The sequence below is a fragment of the Bidens hawaiensis genome, unplaced genomic scaffold (genome assembly GCF_021521415.1).
Source record: "Bidens hawaiensis isolate Kalapana, Puna unplaced genomic scaffold, B.hawaiensis_p1.1 tig00023065_1, whole genome shotgun sequence".
Classification (NCBI taxonomy): Eukaryota; Viridiplantae; Streptophyta; class Magnoliopsida; order Asterales; family Asteraceae; genus Bidens; species Bidens hawaiensis.
Genome location: NW_027493612.1, coordinates 168,239 through 187,858, shown reverse-complemented (window position 1 = coordinate 187,858; position 19,620 = coordinate 168,239). Strand labels below are relative to the sequence as shown.

General features: G+C 37.7%; 1 pseudogene; it reads right to left on the bottom strand.

Annotated features, from left to right (window-relative positions):
- Positions 1-790: 790 nt before the first annotated feature.
- Positions 791-9,846, bottom strand: LOC143566883 (nicotianamine synthase 1-like; annotated as a pseudogene).
- Positions 9,847-19,620: the final 9,774 nt, after the last annotated feature.

Here is a 19,620-nt window from a genome sequence, read left to right as displayed (position 1 = left end):
AACTATCTTTGAATTCCACGCTATAAGGTAGGTTTTCGTCATAAAGATACTTAGACATAAGTTATTAAATAACTGTAAGGAAGTTTAATTAATAAACTGGTGAGTCTTAAAACTTGTTAGAAATCCATAGGCGTCTTCTTGAAGTTCAAGGGTCCTGTTCGGGTTTTCTGTCAAGGGCCTATTTTACGATCCCGGTTTCATAACTTGTGTTTTCCATTTAATTAATAACCGTAACTTTGGGGATTCTGTCCTGGGTAGTTATCTTTATCATCTAAATTAATCCAAGTTTTCTAAATTGTTTATTAGTTTAAAGTAATTAGGGTTAAGGTTTTATTAATTAAATAATTAGTTTAAGGTTATGATTAGGTTTTATTATTATTATATTAATTTGGGTTAGGTTTTAATTAGTTTATTATTAGTTTAATAGTTAAGTAATCATTAGTTAATAATTATTTAGAGTTTTAATTATTAGTATTAAATTCCCCAACAAATATTATTAATAAATAGTTGTGTCTTGTATTTGAGTCTTGTTTGCTAGTTTCGTAATTTAAAGAGTCTCCTGGGTTCGATATCCGGACTTACTTAGTTGTACTAGAGTCAATCGGTTCACTTGTCGGTTAGTAGTTTAAGTTAAGTTTAAGGGTCTAGAATATTACTTAGTGTCTTGATTAGTATAATTTTAGTTAATAATTATTTGACTACTTCAAGCATATCAATTACAATAAGATCACACACATATAACCATGCATACATATCGAAGTTAAGAACACGTCTCTCAAGACCGAATGATCTAATCATCGATCATTTTGATATTATTAAGTGGACTGTTGAAAGCTTGAAAGTCACAACACTTGCAACTTGATTGCATGATTGAGCCATTAGCTAAAGTTGAAGCTTATTACAATCATTGTTAACTGGCTTTAAATACTTCCGTGAGATAACAACAGAATTTATCACATCATCATCTAGATGATAAATTGAGAGAGCATCAAACCCTTGAAGAACTTGTGGGTCCACCATTGGGTAGAGTAAAGCACGAGCGCCATGGGCGCTCCTTAGCATGAGGGTGGCACCAGGGACCATATACTTGGCCAAATGTTGAAAAACCTTCACTTTTTCATCAACATTCATCCCCACCAGTGCAGCCAAGAAAATCACATCATATTCATCAGTCACATCCATTATGTCAGCAGTCTGAAAGACCATTATATAGGACAAGTCATCATCAGATGCCACGAGATGAGTGGTCATTGAATTTGCTAACGAGTCAATGTCATAGTTGTGAAAGGTTGTTTCTTTGAGATGGTAAAAGGCCAAGACGATTGGGGTGAGGGGTAAGGGGCATGATCCCACAAATGCGACATGTTTGGGGGCTTGTACTGTGGCAGGGTAATGCTGATTGAGGATGCTGTCAAGAAGGCTAAACTTAAGGTAATTTGAGTAGTAAGGAAATACGATGAGATGGTGAAGAGGATTTTTGAACGAGCCTAAAATTGTGGAGAAGTGAGCTTCAAGATGACCCTTGCCCTCACCACATAGTCTAATCAGCTTAGATCTAATTTCCTTAATATTTTATGGGTGGGGGGGGGTTTGGCTATGTTGATAAAAAAGTGAAGGATGCATGTGTAGACAAGTTAAGTGAAGAGGCTATTAACATGATATTTGACCTGTTTTCTAATGGCCCGACCAACTTTTGCGCGCGGCGGTCGGACCGGACCCGGTGACCCGCCGGGTGAACCGGAAAAAATGCTTTTTTTAGTATTTTTTCGTCAGAGTAGGTGGAAACCAAAAGAAAACATTCTAAAGTCTAAACCCTAACAGATCTGAACTTTGCTCCCATTTAAACTTCGAACTTCACGTGCTCCATCTGACTTTGATTGGGCATCAGCAGCAGTAGGTATTCATCCTTCAACCTGGTGGCGGACTAACAGCATGGACTGGTTATTTGATGGAGTGTGATGATGTTTAGAATGTGAATACTGTTTAAAAGATTCTAAAAGATGAAAGGATTTGTAGGGTTATTTTGATAAAGAAGGTGAAAGGAAAGAGATGGTGTCTTGGAAATTGTGGTGTTTAGAAAAAGTAAAAAACTTTTAAAAGTTTCTTAAAATCTAATCCATTTTATTATTACTTTGAAGTCCACATAATATAATAATTTTTGGTTAAAAAATTATCTTCTATTTTACCAAACAAACAACGTGGTGGTTCACCCCCACCATTTATGCCATTTAACTTCTTATTTTAATATCATCTTCACTATGTTCTCTTACAAATTTTGTAAGGCCCCGTCACCGGTGCCCTACACTGGACGTTGGATTTACTCATAAACGCAGTTCTATATATTAGAGTTAATAAAAACTTTCGCAGAATATTAAAACTTTCATTAATCATTAAATAGTTCATAACTTGTCTTAAACAAACATTTCGTCTTTCAATTTAAACATCAATAAAAATAAAACATCTTGAGTCTTCATATGTCAGCCTCTTATTCACCTGCCATGTGCCTTGCTCAAGCCAGCTGCCTCATTCTACTCACATGCGTGCATACTAAAAGTCACCTACGCTGAGTGAATTCTAGTTAATCATTCAACATACAATACATACACTTACCTTCATATATGCATCCAAAGATACACGTTAAGTAATTTACTTATTTCTTTCATTTCATACAGTCATACATACGGTCATATTTTATTACTTCTATGCTATATACTTATTGTTCCTTCTATCTCAGATATTCATAGGGTGTGATCCCTTTCTTTTCTATCTCAGATATTATTAGGGTCTGATCCCTCTCCTTTTCTATCTCAGATATTATTAGGGTCTGATCCCTCTTTCCTTGTCTATCTCAGATGTTATTAGGGTCTGATCCCTCTTTCCTTGTCTATCTAAGATATTATTAGGGTATGATCCCTTACTTCTCTATCTCAGATATTATAAGGGTTTGATATCTTTCTTTCTTCCACACTCGTGTAGACTTTCTTCACGTACCCATATCATTCTATACTTCTATATATACTTCCTTTACCAATCATACATACTCACATATCATACATATACCTTTCATACACACTCATAGTCATATACATGCCTTCCTCGTCAATACGTGCAATATTCAAAGATCGTTCATGTACCGACAAGCTTTCGTTCACATTCAAGACATTAATTATCATTTAAATCATACATGGCATACACTAACTATTTAAGGTAAGTGTATTAACTATCACATCGAGTATGCACACAGCCCCGTAAAACATAACAAGGAAGTGGGGCTAGAAACCCATCTGGATCCGATTTCGTTATCTGTTCACGGTTATTCCTTTCCTTAATTGAGCTCTGCTAACTGTATATATATCACGTGTATCAATACTTGTCATATTCATATTATTCAAGTTTCAGCCAAAATGGCCAAGTCTGGTCTATTCTAATGGCCTTATATTAGAATACAATCTACTTAGAATATAATTCTACCCTCATACACTAATGTATTAAAATACAAGGTATTCTATAACTTTAGTATTCTATTATTTCCTTTCATTTGTAATCAATTATTTCAATCCTTGGTTAATCTTTTTTTCTTTCTGTTCAGTTAGAATACAATCTTGTATTCAATTCATACGGGGTTCAAAGGATACGCAAGCACCTATCTTACCATGTATTCGAATCACCCATGTATTCAAGTCCTCAAGTATATTTGAATATGTTGTATGCATTTGGGTGTATACATGTATTCAAAACCTTGTTTTGCATTTGAATGCATATTGTATGCGGGCCCATGCTTGTAATCGAATATATGCATTGTGATTGGATTTACCATTGCATGCGAATACAAACAAGAAATCAAGTGTGCATTATATTCGAGTTACAAGAATGTATTCGAACCCATCATGTAATCGATCTTATATATTTTATTCTAATGACTCATTGTAATTGAATTTTACATTATAATCGGATCCTTGTATTGTATGCGAATTCTATCAATGTAATCGGGTTCTCATTGTATGCGAATGTATTATATGTATGTGGCTAGTCCATTGTATGCGAGGTCAGCATTGTGTTCGAGTCCCTAATTTTAATCGAACGTATAAGTGTATTAGATATGTATGTATGTACGTACGTACGTACGTACGTACGTACGTACGTACGTACGTATGTATGTATGTATGTATGTATGTATGTATGTATGCATGTATGTATGTATATATGTATGTATGTATGTATGCAATCTGCCCATTGTATTCGAATGCATGAACATATCAAGTGTACGATTGTATTCGGACATCCATATTGTATGCGAGTTTATCAAATGTATTCGATTATGACCATTACACTAGCATTTCCTTATTGTTTTCGAATATATAAGTGTATTCGAGTTTAACAGTGTAATTGAAATTCCCATTTAATCGAATACCCCCAATGTATTCGACCATGTGATTTTATGCGAACGAGCTAAAGCTGTTGGGTCATTTAATCACCATTAACAACACGTCTCTTGTCCTTGACACCCTATTATGGTTCGGTATTAATCCAAAAATGTTTTCCTAACCGTTTTTGGCTAAGATTTGACCCGTGCAACCATAAAGCTTGGACCTTTATGGCTAAAAAACGTTCATAGCTAGATCTAGGGTTCCTTTTTATGAGGCTTATACTACATGAGTTCATTGAATCCATTTTAAACATCAAGTTTGTAACTTTATGGGTCATTTAGACCCGATCTACTCTATGTTTAAGCTTCATGGCCAAACGTTCATAAAAAATTACCTTCAAACATAAAGAATGTACCTTTACTTGTTTTTAGGTTACGGTTTAGATTCGGTTATGAACAATAATCTTGTATCTTACTTAAATATCCAAAATCTATCAAGATATAGGCTTGGTTTTGGTCTTGAATCTATCTTCTATCTTGTGGCCGTGTATGGAGGTTTGTGTGTGTATTTTGAGTGTGCAGAGAATTATGAAAGTTAGATATGAGGGTTTTAGGGAGGTTTAGGGAGTCTCTATACTCTAAGCCCATGGACCTAAGGCCCATCTCACCCCTTATTCCATATTTCCCACCCAAGTCCATACTCTTTATCTTATTTAATTCTTTAGTTAAATATTAACACAAGTTTAATTAAATGAAACTCATTTCCTTTTTATTTATTAATATAAATTTTAGGATGTTACAAGTCTTCCCTCCTTAAAGAGGTTTCGGTCCCCGAAACCTAACTATTACTAAAACAAATCCGAGTAAAACTTGTGCATCTCTTCCTCAACTTCCCATGTAGCATCTGATCCCACGCGATGCTTTCATATCAGTTTCACTAAGGGTATAACCTTGTGACGGAGTTGCTTTTCCTTGCGGTCAACTATCTCTACGGGTTGCTCAATGTTGGTTAACCGTTCATCAACCTCAATATCTACCAAGGGCACGTGAGACGTGTCATCAGCTAGACATTTCCTAAGATGAGAAACATGGAAGGTTGAATGAATTCATTCTAATTCATCGGGTAAATCTAGCTTATAAGCTACTTCACCCACACGTTCTAAAATCTTGAACGGTCCAATGTACCTCGGACTCAACTTTCCTCTTTTCCTAAAACGGGTAGTTCCTTTCCAAGGCGAGACCTTGAGCATCACATTGTCGCCAAAGTTAAACTCGATCAGTCGTCACCGCTTATCAGCATACGACTTCTGAAGGTCTTGAGCAGCTTTCACCCTTGCTTTGATCTGATAAAACTTTGAAGAGATTTCTTGCTCAACCTCAAAACTTCCAAGCTCTTTCGGACCAATCACTCCCCAACATACAGGAGTTCTACAACGTCTTCCATACAACATCTCGAATGGTGGGATACCAATACTTGAATGGTAGCTGTTGTTACATGAGAATTCTACTAGATGCAGATGATCATCCCAACTTTCTCCAAAGTCTAGAACACAAGAACGTAGCATATCCTCAAGGGTTTGGATAGTCCTTTCAGATTGTCCATATGTTTGAGGATGATACACCGTACTGATGTTCAATCTTGTTCCAATAGCTTCATGGAACTTCTTCCAGAATCTCAAAGTAAATCAAGTATCTCTATCGGACACAATCGACAGTGGCACTCCATGCTTAGTTACAACCTCTTTTATGAACAAACTTGCTAACGTTTCTGACGAGATAGCCTCTCGTATTGGCAGAAAGTGAGCACTCTTCGTTAAACGGTCCACAATCACCCAGATGGTATCATGATGCTTAGCTATACGAGGTAGCTTAGTTATGAAATCCATGATGATGTGTTCCCATTTCCATTATGGTATTTCCAAAGGTTGCATCTTCCCACAAGGCTTCTGTTGCTCAGCTTTAACTTGTAAACAAGTTAAGAACCTACTGACGTAATAAACCACATCATTCTTCATTCCTGGCCACCAGTAGTCTCTTTTCAAATCCTGATACATCTTGGTGGATCCTGGATGAATCGAGTATCTCGACTTTTAAGCTTCATCTAAGATTCGGCCTCTGAGATTCCCATGGCGTGGAATCCACATACGGTCAAACCTAATCTTAACACCATGAATGTTTTCCATCAGCTCGTCTTATTTCCCAAAAATTATTTCCTTCTTCATTAGTGTATCATCTGCCAGCACCTCAGACTGTTCCTTGATGATTTCTTCAAAGAGATCAGAGCTAACAATCAACTTATACGAGTTCACTGTCGCAATGACTTCCTCATTCTTACGGCTTAGCACGTCAGCGACCACATTAACATTTCCAGGGTAGTACTTGACATCGTAGTTTGTGTCTTTTATCAATTCTAGCAATCTTCTCTGTCTCATGTTCAGCTCTTTCTACTCAAAGAAATACTTTAAACTTTTATGGTCTGTGTAAATAGTACACTTAGTACCATACAGATAACGTCTCCATATTTTGAGAGCATGTACTACAGCTGCTAGCTCTTAATCATGCATCGAATAAGTACTTTCATGGACTTTTAACTGTCTGGACGCATAAGCAATAACCTTTCCTCGTTACATCAACACGAAACCTAACCCACGATTTGAAGCATCAGTACAAACAGCGAAATCCTTGTCACCATCAGGTAAAGCAAGGATTGGAGCTTGCGTGAGTCTTTTCTTTAATTCCTCAAAAGCTTCTTCTTGGAACTTACCCCAACTGAATACTACAGACTTTCGATACCGGTCAATGGTGCGGCTATATTGGAGAAGCCTTCGATGAATCTCCAATAATAGCCAGCCAACCCAAAGAAGCTTCGTATATCAGTCGGGTTGTACGGAGTCTTCCAATTCGTTAACCCCTCAATATTATCTGGGTCCATGGTAATCCCTTCAGGATTGATCACGTGACCTAGAAACTACAATTCTTGCAACCTGAATGCGCATTTCGAAAACTTAGCATACAACTTCTCTTCCCTTAGAACCTCCAATACTTCCCTCAGATGCTCGGCATGATTAGACTCTCTCTTTGAATAAATCAATATATCATCAATGAAAACGATAATTGACTTATCCAACATCGTCCGACACACCCTATTCATCATATCCATAAATGCTGCAGGAGCATTTGTTAGATCGAATGACATCACGAGGAACTCATAGTGTCCATACCGCGTCCAAAACGTTGTCTTAGGGATGTCTGCCTCTTTCAATTTCAACTAATGATTGCCTGATCTGATATCTATTCGTAAGAATCAACTCGAACCTTGCAGTTGGTCAAACAAATCATCAATCCGTGGCAACGGATATCTATTCTTCACCGTAATCTTGTTCAACTCACGATAATCTATACACATTCTCATATTTCCATCCTTCTTCTTCACAAATAACACCGGTGCATCCCGCGGGGAAACACTTGGTATTTTAAAACCTTTGTCTAGGATTTCTTGTAGTTGGGACACAAGTTCTTTCATCTCAGATGGTGCTAGACGGTAAGACGCTTTCGCGACGGGCTGGGCTCCTGGTATTAAACCTATCTGAAATTCTATCTCTCGCTCCGGTGGTAACCCTAGAAGATCCTCAGGGAATACTTCTGGGTAGTCGCACACGACAGGAACATCTTTCATTTCTTTCATCTCGGCCGTAGCGTTGACAACATACGCCATGTAGGCACCGCACCCTCGTCGTAACATACCTTCGACTTTTATCATCGAAATGACATTAAGCCCATAACTTTCCTTATCACCATAAACCGTCAGTGTAATACCATCCAAGGACTTTAACCTTATTATCCTACTCTTACACACTATCTGAGCTTCAAACTCAGATAACCAATCCATTCCAAAAACCACATCGAACTCTCCTAAGGTCATCACATACAAAGCAACAGGGAATTAACATCCCTCTAACTCTATCTTACAATCCTTAACCATTTTCATTATTTTAACCGAGGTGTCACTAGCGGTTTCTACTATAAGTGTTTCAAGCACTCGGCAACGTTTCATTTTAGCTAATTTACTAAATGGTGTAGCTACGAAACTCCTATTAGCACCCGAATCAAACAATACTGAAGCAAAAAATACCGTTTACTAGAAACGTACATGTGACAACATCTGGGACCTGCTTGGCTTGCTCCTAGCTCAGCATGTAGGTCCTGGTCTTTGGCATAGCATGATCAGTATCCATCTTTCCACTTCCTCCAGCTCCTCCATCGGTGCATTCCTTAACAAAATGACCTGTCTTACCGCACTTGTAGCATACGGGCTTTGAATTACAATATGGAGCATAATGCCCCACCTTTCCACACTTATAGCAGGCATTTGACCCAAGCCTGCATTCTCCACCATGAGCCTTACCACACTTATAACAAACATCAGATTACTTAATCCACTTGCCCTCACCACCATGCATCTTTCCATAGGTCTTACTCGACCTCTTCACCCAAACTATCGATTGATTGTTCTTAGGGTTCCACAACTCAGTACCGTGTCGTTTGACATGATTGACCCACTTCTTATCCTTCTTTTCTCCCACCATCACATCGTCCACTTCCAGGTCATCATAAACCATTTCTGCGAGTTCGACGGCAGAGTCAAAAGTTGCAGGTTTATTTGCCCTGACTAGCGTGCAGACATTCTGTGGCAGTCCTCTCACATAGCACTTAATCCTCTTGGCCTCAGTGTTAACCATTTCAGGCACCAACCTAGACATTCGGTTGAATTCGATAGTATACTCACGGTGTGTCATCTTACCAGCCTTCAGATTCAAAAACTTCATCTCAGCCCTTTCAGCCTCAGCATTAGAACAAAACCGTTTCATGACCATCTCCTTCAGGTCGTCCCATTTTAAGGACTTAATCTCTTCCCGACTCTTTCTTTGCTCAACCGACTCCCACCAGTGCATTGCTTCCTCACCGAAAGATTGGGTAGCATAACCCAACGCCTGGTCAGGATGGCACTCGCTAATTCGGATAACCTTATCCATTGTGGTTATCCATTGGAGGGTAGTGATTGCGTCTCCCAAACCAGTCAGCTTCGTCGGGTCACAACCTTTGAAGGACTTGCAGTTACACCCTCCTCGACCTCTCTTTCTATCATCAACCTTCATAGATCGAACTTCACTAGAATCACCCTTCTCTCCCTCATCATCTTTCTTACCATTTACACCTGACCTTTCAGATGTTCTTGCATGACTTCCAGCCGACTTTTCAGGATTCATGTTCTTCACTACAACTGCTACATCTTGAACAATGGCGGCTTGAACAGCAGGGTAAAGTTGATACCGTTCATTCTGGCTTAGCCCTCGCAGAGTCTCACTTGGTCCTTCAGCAGAGTTAACAGCTGGTTCTATAGAAGGTTCTCGAACAATACGTGGTCTGCCATGACGTCCCGTACGCCCTCCCTTTCCAGCAACTTTCCTAACTCCAGCCATTCGTATTCTATAAGGAAACACAAACATCATCACTCATTGAACTATTTAGTACAAGGATAGTAAGGCTAACAGGTAATAACAATGGCCAACTATGATTAGCTGATCACGATACTTTCAGTGTCCAATACACTTCCCTTTATGAGTCTGTTTGTGCTATGGTCTAGTTTTAGACAGTTAATCAATTAGACAATCAATTAATCCTATCCCTAACATTCATATATCCTTTCTTTAGCAATTAAACTAACATCAATATACATTATTATTTAACCATACACTTTACCTTTACTAAGCTTACTTGAGTGACACATGGTTATCTTGAATTGGCATCTTCTTTGTTTTCTTACTTTAATCGCATTCTCTATTCGAGTCTAAGCATGTAGGGTGCTTAGTTCTCTCGAACTTTGATCTGATACCAACTTGTAAGGCCCCGTCACCAGTGCCCTACACTGGACGTTGGATTATTAAAACTTTCATTAAACATTAATAAAAACTTTCACCATAATTGTTTAAAAGTCTATATATATCAGAATTAAGAAAACTTTCGCGGATTATTAAAACTTTCATTAAACATTACATAATAATTCATAACTTGTCTTAAACAAACATTTCGTCTTTCAATTTAAACATCAATAAACATAAAACGTCTTGAGTCTTCAGATGCCAGCCTCTTATTCACCTGCCATGTGCCTTGCTCAAGCCAGCTGGCTCATTCTACTCACCTGCGTGCATAGTAAAAGTCAGCTACGCTAAGTGAGTTCTAGTTAATCATTCAACATACAGTACATACACTTACCTTCATATATGAATCCTAAGATACACATTAAGTAATTTACTTATTTCCTTCATTTCATACAGTCATACATACGTTGATATTTTATTACTTCTATGCTATATACTTATTTTTCCTTCTATCTCAGAATTCATACGGTCTGATCCATTCCATTTCTATCTCAGATATTATTAGGGTCGGATCCCTCTCCTTTTCTATCTCAGATATTATTAGGGTCTGATCTCTCTTTCCTTGTATATCTCAGATTTTATTAGGGTCTGATCCCTTACTTCTCTATCTCAGATATTATTAGGGCCTGATCCCTTTCTTTCTTCCACACTCGTGCAGACTTTCTTCACATACCCATATCATTTTATAATTCTATATATACTTCCTTTAACACTCATACATACTCACATATCATACATATACCTTTCATACACATTCATATTCATATACATACCTTCCTCGTCAATACGTGCAATATCCGAAGATCATTCACGTACTGACAAGTTTTGTTCACATTCAATACATATATTAATTATCATATAAATCATACATGGCATACACTTACCATTTAAGGTAAGTGTATTAACTATCACATCGAGTATGCACACAGCCCCGAAAAACATAACAAAGAATTGGGGCTAGAAACTCACCTGGATCATATTTCGTTCTCCGTTCACGGTTATTCCTTTCCTTAATTGAGCTCTGCTGACTGAATATTAATCACGTGTATCAATACTTGTCCTATTCACATTATTCAAGTTTCAGCCAAAATAGCTAAGTCTGGTTTATTCTAATGGCCTTATATTAGAATACAATCTACTTAGAATATAATTCTACCCTCAAACACTAATGTATTAAAATACAGGGTATTCAATTACTTTAGTATTCTTTTCTTTCCTTTCTTTTGTAATCAATTATTTCAATCCTTGGTTAATCTTTCTTTCTTTCTATTCACTTAGAATACAATCTTGTATTTAATTCATACGGGGTTCAAAGGACACGCAAGCACCTATATTACCATGTATTCGAATCACCCATGCATTCAAGTCCTCAAGTGTATTTGAATATGTTGTATGCATATGGGTGTATACATGTATTCAAACCCTTGTTTTGCAATTGAATTCATATTGTATGCGGGCCCATGCTTGTAATCGAATATAAGCTTTATGATTGGATTTACCATTGCATGCGAATACAAACATGAAATCGAGTCTGCATTGTATTCGAGTTACAAGCATGTATTTGAACCCATCATGTAATTGATCTTATATATTATATTCTAATGACTCATTGTAATCGATTTTACATTATAATTGGGTCCTTGTATTGTATGAGAATTCTATCAATGTAATCGGGTTCTCATTGTATGTGAATATATTATATGTAATCGAACGTATAAGTGTATTCGAGATGTATGTATGTATGCGATCTGCCCATTAAATTTGAATGCATGAACGTACTCGAGTGTATGATTGTATTCGGGCATCCATATTGTATGCGAGTTTATCAAATGTATTCGATTATGACCATTACACTAGAATTTCCATATTGTATTCGAATATATAAGTGTATTCGAGTTTAACAATGTAATCGAAATTCCCATTGTAATCGAATACTCCAATGTATTCGACCATGTGATTGTATGCGAACGAGCTGAAGTTGTTGGGTCATTTTATCACCATTAACAACACGTCTCTTGTCCTTAACATCCTATTATGGTTCAGTATTAACCCAAAAATGTTTTCCTAACCGTTTTCGGCTAACACTTGACCCGTACAACCATAAAGATTGGACCTTTATGGCTAAAAACGTTTAAAGCTAGATCTAGGGTTCCTTTTTATGAGCCGTATACATACATGAGTTTATTGAATCCATTTTAAACATCAAGTTTGTAACTTTATGGTTCATTTAGACCCGATTTACTCTATGTTTAAGTTCCATGGCCAACCGTTCAAAATAACATAACCATTAAAGATAAAGAACGTACCTTTACTTGTTTTAGGTTACGGTTTAGCTTCGGTTATGAACAATATTGTATCTTGCTTAAGTATCCAAGATCTATCAAGGTATAGGCTTGGTTTTGCTCTTTAATCTCTCTTCTATCTTGCGTCCGTGTATGGAGGTTTGTGTGTGTGTTTTGAGTGTGTAGAGAATTCTTAAAGATAGAATGAGGGTTTTAGGGTTTTAGGGAGGTTTAAGGGAGTATTTATACTCTCTTAAGCCCATGGACCTAAGGATCATCCCACCCCTTATTCCATCTTTCTCACCCAAGTCCATACTCTGTATCTTATTTAATTATTTAATTAAATATTAACACACGTTTAATTAAATGAAACTCATTTCCTTTTTATTTATAAATATAAATTTTAGGATGTTACAAATTTGAAATTCTTATATATGACCGATTCGATCCGATACAAACCTGATATTTTCTATTATATAGGACAAATGATCTCTATAAATTTCCTCTCCTGAAAATATATATATATATATATATATATATATATATATAGTGTTGGTATTATTTAAGAACTCTAAAAAAGTTAAAAACTCTTAGAAAACTCTAAACAACCAAACATTTTTTTAATTGTTTTATATAGTAACATTATTTAAGAGTAGTTTTATCATATTTTATATAAAAAATTTATTACATATATTAATCACAAGTTTACATATGTGTAAAATTTGTGTACTAACAAATATACATATGTGTAAAACAAAACATAGAAATGTATAAAAACTAATTTTCATAATTGTAATTGTAAATATAGATATAAAAATGATAAAACTACACTCAAATAACATTAATAAACCAAAAAATTATAAAAAAACGTTAGTTTTCTAGGGTTCCTTCAAGTTCTTAAATAATTTAACAGTTCTGTAATGATACTCATCCTATATATATATATAATATTTATATATGACATCATCCGGGTTAAACACTGGTACACCCTCCCGGTTCAGTCCGACCTTTGACCTGGTAAGACGCTGATGCTAGATTGCCGCTATCTAGTGAAAAACACTTATAATCAATTCCTATTCACCTATGTAAGCTTGGGTAAGTAGGGTGTCGAACACAAGGAGTATGTGGTCAATGCAAATCATGTAAACAAGATTTAATATTATGAAGTAACTGGTTTTTAGTGCTGATCACACAAGCAAATAGTTTAAGTTTGGAATTAAGCAAATAAGCAAGTAAACAAGTTTCAATCAATAAATAAAAGCAAATCACACCCGGGACTTCAAGTAAATAACTTATAGTAATCTCATGCAACCAACAGATTAATCATTAACGGTTAACTACAGACTGATCAACTAGACAAAACCTTAGGCAACAATAATCGCTTTACACACGGCACTGGTTATCAAAGGGTCCCTGCCAGTGTGACTCAGCTAAGGGAAATTATATGCTTTATCGTATTCAACCTAATCAAACAACCCTATGATCAATTATTATAGCAACTGGTAACTAATCGTTCAGATCAACGTAAACCTAAACCCATTGAACACACAGAAATACTAAACATCAATAATCATAGATTAACCATAAAAAATTATACATAAACATTCTTAATCACATGAGAAAACTGAATTGTTAAAAACTTTACATTCCCGGGTGAGATCCTACGAGTATAGCCGCATCTCTGCATCGTAAGATCTTCAATCTGGATGATATGAATCATATAGGGACTCTCCAATTGATTGAGAATGATGGAATCTCCTTGAAACAGCTCTGGAAATCACCTCTGTTGATAAAAACAAAGTTTTCATCGAGTTTGATGAAAATAAACTTAAAACCCTAGCTGCCCGTCTGCACACCCCATCGCGTATCGCGATGGGGTCTTCACCGGTCCATCGCGTATCGCGATGGACCCTAAGTCAACATCTTCATTAAACACCCATCGCAATACGCGATGGGTCTTCAAGCATGCCCATCGTGATATGCGATGGGACATGTCACCAGCAACAATCTTTAATCTTTCTTGTTTTGCGTGCTGGACATCTTGGGTCTTTATCCCGTGCCTCAACAGGTCCAAATTAGCTGTTTTAACGTATATGACCTGAAATACAACAGACACGTATGAAGTATCGAAGTTCCTAAAATAAATGAATAAAACTAGTAAATAAACGAACTAAAAATGCATACAAATTAAACAACCATCACATCCCCACGCTTATCTTTTGCTTGACCTCAAGCAAACTCTAAAGCAAACATCAACCTCCATCATAGATATGTAAATTATCACCATTAATACTAGTAAGGTTTAAGGTCATGCCCAGTTTTCCAGACTGACACTTTCTAGATTGACATCCCACAAATAAGGTTAAATGATATAATAAAAACAATAGAGCCGCTCAGACGAGTGTACTTTGTTTCCGGTTAAGGCATACATGCTTATACCTCTCATAATATAATAACTCTCCTCTCGGTTTAATATCTGGACTAGAAAAAGAGGTGCTAGTATCTCTCTGCTCTCTAAACCAAGTATGAACACAAAGTAATAAGCTTGGAAGCAAGTCAAATCTCCACCCATATAAGTGCTTTGACACGAATGCAAATCAAGAGGGCTTAAAAGGGTTGTAACGGGGCCAAGTGTAAGGGTATGGAAGGGAATTTTTTTTAAGTGGCTCAAATGTTCCGATCCGGCTTATTACAAACAACTAAATAAATAAATACATAACATAAACAACTGATAGGATTTTTTATTTATTTTTTATTTTTTTACTATACAAACAATTAATCAAACACAAACAACTGCTAATTACATAACTAAATATAACACTTTTTTTAAACATCCATAAACGTACTGCTCAATACAACCTATTGATATATAGTAAAACAATTACAAAGAAACCTATTAAGCCAGATCGTCTCATAAAAATAACATCGGGTTAGAGTAAATGAAAAAGATAGGTCCAACGATGTTTTCTAAGGGAACCAACCCCCGCCCCTCACATTATCCTTGCTCATATATATAACATATGAGGCCCAACCCCCAATACCCACACTCTCACTCATCCAGACGAGGCTTAACCTAAGTGCCTCTATCACTTTTGCAATCTTGCCAAGCTAAGATCTCGAAATGCATGAGACAACCAAGTTCTAAATATTATGGGCATACCGGTTACTCTCGATAATGGTACTCAAAAGACATATGTGTATACTACATATTATATGTGTAATATATATATATATATATATAAATATATAAGGAAAATCTTACACATGTACAGGAGGAATTAGGTTACCGACATAAACATGTGTACCTGTCCCCATGACTCGGTATCCCCGCCTAAACGACCCCATCTTCAACTTCTCGTTATAAAAACATTTGTGAGTAAGATTGATAAGAAGCTGAAAAACCAACCATGACCAGAAACCTATAACTTGGTATTAATGAAAATAATTAACAGTTAACAACTTTGGTTTCCGAACACTCTTCGAGGTACTATCGGACTAAAATTTTTCAAATTTCCCACATCCCCATACTTGAGGTTTTCATTGTCCTCAATGTTAAAATAATTAAACAATTAATGAACATTTGAGGGACGGGGTTGCAATTGACTTTTTAAAAAAAAATTAAAACACGGGGCTCTAATGTGATGGTTCTACTAGCAATTATACAATTACACTTTTAACATTTAAACTAATAAAAACAAAATAGATTATGAAACTGAAATCACCTAATATCAGCTGGAATGGACCACTCGGCTCATGAACTCTCATAAACACTCTCATCTCAACCAATAACCAACACTGACAACCGAACCTGCAAAATCTTGAGACGTGTAGAAGCAAGCTTCTCACAAGTGTAAGACATAGGTCTTTTAAGAGTTATGAAAATGATTTATGTTAATTTTATTAAAAAAATTACCGAGCCGAATTAAGTCATTTCATAATAAATTTTGTTAAATAAGTAAAAAATGTTAAAAGATCTAACTCACTTTCGTAGGAATCACGATTGCATTTAGCATATACAACAAGCCCTTTAAACCCGCCGGTAGCCCGGGAGGACGAGTGGGGTCTCGTGAGGGTTTATAGTGAACTACACCACAAAGTTCGGTTACAACATAATATACAAATAATAAAACACAGCATACATCAAAAGATATGAATGAATACATAGAAGCCCAACTAGTTACCCATACAATATTCCCAATATAATAATAATATTATACAGACCATGAGAATAAAATCAAAATAAAGCAAAAAGGGGTAACCAAAAATCTACTATGATGGCGGTGTATCGTCTGCACCATCCTGCGGGTCCACCAGCTGCTCCACTGTGATACTCAATGAAGGTGGGAGGGGTACCTGCAAAGAAGTAAATAATAATCGAAAATAATCATCATGTCGGGCCAGGTGGGCCCGTTGTACCACTGCTCCTGCTGCATCGCCAGCTGCTGCTGATATATCATGTCTAGCGTTACAGGCTGCTACAGTGGTGGCTGTGATAATGAAGAAGATGCATGCCTCAACGGATGCTGCTACTGAGGACACATAATGTGTGGGATCGGAGCATGTTTCCTGTGTGTCGGGAACCCCATCTGTAGTGAAGTTGTAGCAGGTGATCCTGCAGGTGGTCGTACCTATGGTCCCTGTCTCACCGGCATGAGCCTAGGCGGATCATACATCTCGACAATCCCGGCCCGACGAGCCTCATCCAATCCAAAGACCCCAATAGCTGGCCCCGGAGTAAAGAACCCAACCGGATAACGGTCGAACACACCGAGTCGCTTGGCGATCCTCGTGATATATGGCCCTAAGGATAAGTGTGCTGAGGATCGCTGTAGGCTGTGACCTTGTGCGAACGACGAGAGCAATAGCATCGCCAAATTGGCCTCTCAACGGCCAATGATGGAAATAAGACACAACCGATCAAGGTTGCTGCACTTCTCGGGGCCCGAATGTCGACCTACGATAGTACAAGCAACAATCCTGTGAATGTAGTAATGGACGGGGTCCCTGATGGACGACTCCACAACAGCGCTGGAGTGGGCCCCGTCGGCGATCTCTGCCCAAAACTGGCCGATCTGGTCCTCCGTGAGCCAGTGCTCACGGGTCCGCTGAGTATGCGGCGTGTAGCGACGAAAACTCTGCATGAAATCAGGATCCTGAACCTGCTCGGCCGTATAAAATCCCGTGGCCACAACGAAGTCAGGGAAAGACATCTCATACTGATGTCGTCCAAGCGAGAATGACACCGCATGTGGCTAAAAAAATCGGTAGGCGCAAAAGCAAAGGTCGAGTAAAGCTCACGTGTGAGCTCGACAAAAGGAATCGAGTCACACGCAAGTACCTCTGCCCATCGATCTGATAATAAACGACCGAACTGAACATAGATGCCCAAATCCCGTATCAGCGTCTAGTCGAACGAGCGATGACGAAGAAGATGCATCTCTCGAATCCTCACCAATCTCGTGTACTCGTCAGTCATGATCCTGAATCGCGGCACCTGGTGATGTGTGCGGCGTCCATCACCCATAATCTCCTCAGGGTCGATGTCAGGAGTAATCGGTAACTCCTGAACATCGTAATGTATGACCCTAGGCAGCCTCTGCCGAATGGGGCGGTGCGGCTCGGAATCTCCCCAAGGAGCCGCAACGGGACCACGGGGCCCGCCCAAACGTATCTGCAAAGTCAAACATTCAAGTTAGATATGTCAAACTGTGGTAACGACCGTATAGCCTTTCGGTCGCGGTCTTCCCACATATAATAAAGAAATATTAAAATAATAATAAATTAATAAAATAAAAATAAATATATATGAAAAATTCGGGGACACCCTGTACGTATTTTCAAAAACCGTTTTTCCCGAAAAAACGGTACAATCATTTTTCAATTAACAGCCAAATTAATTTCAAACTAACAACGCATCCCCGCACTCGATTAACAAACACTAAACACAACTGACTCGAACAAACTAAACAAACTGACATACTGTCTCGAGTAACGTGTAAATCATACAATTAACCCGTCGGCAATTAATAAATTATGTGACAAATCGGGTTTCGATTTAGAATATAACACATTAATAAAATATTAATAAAATATTCTAAAAAAATAAGTTCAAGAAATTCAATTAATATCGAACTATCACTATCATTTATCTAATAATAAAATAATGATTTAAATTTTGAACTCTAAGACTTGATTCGTCACGTTATCACGTTTAACAAAACTGACACCAAAGTTAATAACTGAACAACTACCCAACAAACCTGGCAATCCCGCAAAGTTACAAAAAAACAAATCCTAAACCACTAACCCGATAACCAAAATTATCCCAAAATAATAACTTCTCGCAACATTCCAACAATACTAACCGACTAAAAACAAGTCAAATCCCGACATAAAACAATAATTTTCAACATACCTCGATGTCGGAATGAACAAGAATAATCTAATAAATGGTAGCACAGTGACGGTGAACAGCAACTGGCGGTAATTGTGGTTGTTGGTGCTGACTGGGTAATTGGGAGTTATTGACGGAGGAGTGGTTGGTAATGGGGGTGAGTTATGGTGGACGGTGGTGATTGTTGGTGTAAAGTGAACAGTGGTGAAGAGTGACGTGATGGTGTACGGTGGTAGACGGCGGTGATGGATGGAGGTTGTGGTGGCGATGGTGGTGGTTGTAAGGGGTAGTCGACTGGTTCGCGGTGGTGACTGTTGGTGTAAAGTGAACAGTGGTGAAGAGTGATGTGATGGTGTACGGTGGTAGACGGCTGATGCTTGTGGTGGTGAGGCGAACGGCGATGGTGGTTATCGGAGAGAGAGGAGAATAAGAAGTGAAGAAGAAGAAGAAGAAGAAGAAGAAGAAGAAGAAACGTTTATATTATTTAATTGTTTCCAGGTTTTTTATTACCCGTCGCGGTACGCGATGGGTCAAATAAACAGCCATCGCGTATCGCCACCCAATTGGGTGGCAATTAGGGTTTCGACCCCATCGTGATACGCGATGGGGTGTGGAGTGACGTCATCGTGTATCACGATG